General features: G+C 38.9%; 1 protein-coding gene across 2 annotated transcripts in view; it reads right to left on the bottom strand.

Moving 5' to 3' along the window:
- Window positions 1–3809, bottom strand: part of LOC106870007 (delta-like protein D) — a 320127-nt gene extending 316318 nt beyond the window's left edge. The window contains exons 1-2 of one of the 2 annotated variants that reach the window (XM_089361568.1): window positions 2540–3809; window positions 2169–2431 (exon numbers count right to left, since the gene is read on the bottom strand). The gene's annotated coding sequence lies outside the window, so the exon portion shown is untranslated. Of the gene's footprint in view, window positions 1–2168 lie in introns of both variants that reach the window. The other variant, XM_089361569.1, reaches the window with a different exon arrangement.
- Window positions 3810–4012: the final 203 nt, after the last annotated feature.

Here is a 4012-nt window from a genome sequence, read left to right as displayed (position 1 = left end):
TCGATCCTAACCCTAACCCTATCCCTAACCCTATCCCTATCCCTAACCCTATCCCTAACCCTAACCCTATCCCTATCCCTAACCCTATCCCTAACCCTATCCCTAACCCTAACCCTAACCCTAAACACGTATTCATTTGCACAAGCGCACTCGCGCGCGCGCGCACTTTTTGTAGGTTCGACCACTCACGACTAGCTAGCGCGGACGCGCGGGTGCGCGGGTGCGCGTACTGGACCACTCTGCATTGTAGCACCCAGGTATAAATGACACGAACTCCCTTCACACACTATTTTTCACTCCATGTGATAAGTTGTACGATATAAGTCGCATTTATCTGACAATCCTAAGTTTCAACAAAAGAGTGTGTATCCCACGACAGACGGAATAGAAGCGCAATTCACCATAGCTGGTACAACACTTAAACAGTACCCTAGAATACAGATTAGGAGAGATGCACAACAACTTGATAGGACATTTGGCCTGCACAAACTCACAGCGCACAAAAAGTAGGGAAGTTGAGTGCTTCTCTACGGACAAGTTCGGCAGAATGTCGACAGACAGCCTGCCGAACTACAATGCAGCCCCACATCCCCAACATGGGGGGAAACAACAGAACAAGTGTATGAGGAGAGAGAAAAGATCCTCAATATTCACATCATGATGTGGCCAAACATCCTGGGAGCAAAGGAGCGCACGGCCAACAACTTCCAGGCCACAAATAACGACATTCCAGCGCTGTATAGACTCTGCAAGGATCACAAAGAGACCATTGATCCAATGTCATTGCCCCCATCAGAGGGTACCGGTGGGGGCCCCATTACCACCGTCATCACTTGAAAACAAGAGGGGATCTAGTTCAAAACGGGGGCGCCAGTATTTTCTTAACGAAACACTTTGAAACTTGGGACACTGGTTGAATGTGTCATATAAAACATCTTTTTCTCTTAGTCTTCTTAAGAAAAATTATTATAATGCAACTTATTTCATGTTAAAGTTGTCGTATTTCTGTAATTTCAACCAATGACTGACGTCCATTCAGCCGAATACAGTAAGTGCTGACTACGTAAACAAACGATTCTCAAACGATTCTGGCGGTGATAAAATTATTATTTCCTTGTCAAAAAATGGCTGAAGCATATTGGCAGTAGCTAATAAACCTTTCTATTATAGGCACAAGGCCTGGTTTTTGAGGGAAGGGTTAGGGTTAGGGTTAGGGCAAATGTTGTACACATACAGTTCAGGCAGATGTTAACGAAATTATATTAAAAATAAAACGAAGGAAAACGAACACAAGTGTGTTGCCTCTCTGCAAAATGTCAGGAGTAATGGAGATTAAATACGCTTTACACCGCTTAAACTGCCAAAGGAACCGCTTAAACTGCCAAAGGAGTAACTATAAACAGCTGAATACTTGTCAGTGATTGGTTGAAATTATCGAAATAAGACAATTTTTTACATGAAATAACTTCGAATACAAAAATTTTTTTCTGTTCTATAACACAAAATAGATAAGTATACGAAGTTTGAAAGTCTTTCGGTACCAAAAACACAACATAAAACATAAATGAAAACTGGTGCCCCCGTTTTGAACTAGATCCACAAGAGGGATTGAACCCGTGCAAAAAATTGCTGTAGTATAACGTATTAGCGGGAATATGATCCCATACCACCTCAGTCTCTCTTCTCTCTCTCTCTCTCTCTCTCTCTTTCTCTCTCTCTCCTTTTTCTCTCATTATATCGGTCTATCTATTTATCTATCTATTTCTCTCTCTCTCTCTCTCTCTTTTCTCTTTTTTCTCTCTTTTCTCTCTCTTTCTTGCTCTCTTGCTCTCCCTTCCACTACCAGTGCCTAAAAAAATGTATCCCTATTGACAGTGACAACTATAAGCCTTCAAAGCTAATGGAGATGGTTAAAAAAACAAAAGAGAAAAAAAGAAAAGAAAATTATCACGCTGAGTATTCGTCTGCCTCCTCAACTATTATAAAAGGGAAATCCACCGGACACCTACTTCTCTACCAAATGTATCAGTGAACAGAGACACCTAAAATAACCTCGTCTCCGCCACCGAACACAAAGACACAATCATGAAATAACAAAAGCATGACCGGGGATTCATATATGAAAAGTATATTAAAGAATATTCTGGCAGTTCCTACCTGATACTCACTTTGTATACTTTGTCCTGTCTTAGAGTAATCCACACAATTTGTCAATATCCGGTAAATGTACTTTGAAAATGTCTGATCATGTTGATCGATAGCTGGCAGAATCATGAACATACCACGACAAAAGACTTAGCGGCATTGCGATTGTCTTTACTTTTGAGTTCAAATTCTGCCGAGGTCGACTTTACTTCTCATCCTTTTGGAGTCGATGAAATAAGCACCAGCTCGGCACTGGAGTCGATGTCATCGACTTCAGGATTTACACCTATAGTAGAAAGGATTATGGATATGGTGAGTTTTATTGCTATGTTCTGCGGTGTAAGAGATATCTAATATTTGAAATAACATTATTTTAGAAGCACCTGAAACATACCTCTTTATTAGCGGGAATATACAACCACCAATTTCCGCTGATAATTTTGTCAATGATCCTTGCTTATAATAAAAAGAAGATTGTTTCATAAACGCTAGTATGGTGACATTCTCGGCTCAGTCTATAATATAAATTATATATGTGCATGTGTGTCAGAGTGTGGTGTATGTACGTATTACGTACGTACGTACGTACGTATGTATGTATGTATGTATGTATGTATGTATGTTTGTACTCTTCTGTTGTTAATTATTAAAAGATTTCCTCTGAGGAAGGAATTGCTTTCTAACAAAGATACAAAGCTCCATCGTTGGAATGTAGATATCCAAAACAAAGTCACATTTTAAACTCGTGAATGTCTTGCACACTTCTAATGTTCCACTTTCAGGTTTTCTTTGTAATGTACGAGTTAATTAGTTGATTTCTTTTTCTGAAAACCTAAGCTTATCTAGATTGTCACTTAGGTATTTATTCACAAAACCAGGAGCACTAATTATTGGTATGAACGTGAATTTATACTCTGGATATACAGGCTGAAGGTTTCGAAGCAGTTATCCATAGCTGTCCTCTTTCACTTCGATTTTTCGAGAGAGATATTCACATCAGAAGGACAGTTAACCTCCATGAGGGTACATACTTTTTCTTGACCGTCTGAATGTAGAAGTGTGCTTACAGAGATACAAAGTGTGTGTCTTATGGTTTTTAAGAAATCTTTTCCAGATATTTCAGTGCTATTGTATTTATACGTGAATCTTGTTATACCCATAAAGTCACCATAGATATCCAAACATTTTTCTTTTCCTTCTGTTGCTTATACAAAGAAGCTTTGCCCTTTCATATGTGAATATCCAAATATATTCGTTAACGTGATGTTACCATCATATTATATGTGAGACTATGTATGTGCATGTGTGTGTGCGTGAGCGATGGTCCATTGAGACAGAGAGCAATCTTTCCTTGTATGTGATGGTTTTGTAATACTAAAGTTCATAGCGAAAGTAAGCAGCTTCTGTTATAAATATATACGTAATAAACTATTAAGATTGTAAAATTAATACTTATATGTAGCTGACCCTGTAGAATTACAGCAACCATATTGTGAAGAGCAGCATGACATTTTAAATGTATTTATAAGTCATGTTTATCCATAGAAACAATATATACAGTACCTAATTACACATACACATGCACGCATGCACAGACACAGACACACACACACACCTAATCGTTGTCGCTGTGTGTGTGTGTACGTCTACGTGTGTGCACCAGTAGCGTTTGCACGTGTATGAGCGTGTATGCGCGAATAGCGTTCGCCAGAATCTATCTATCTATCTATCTTTCTCTCTTTCTTTCTTTCTTTCTTTCTTTCTTCCTTCCTTTCTTTCTTTTTTCTTCCTCTCTTCCTTCTTTCTTTCTTTCTTTCTTTCTTCCCCACCTCAGTCTCTAGTCTCTCTCACTCTCTGTATCTCACAC

Source organism: Octopus bimaculoides, chromosome 13, assembly GCF_046866305.1.
Source record: "Octopus bimaculoides isolate indiv1 chromosome 13, ASM4686630v1, whole genome shotgun sequence".
NCBI classification, from domain to species: Eukaryota; Metazoa; Mollusca; class Cephalopoda; order Octopoda; family Octopodidae; genus Octopus; species Octopus bimaculoides.
Note: the sequence above shows the minus strand (reverse complement) of the source record. Positions and strands in the feature narration are given on the sequence as shown.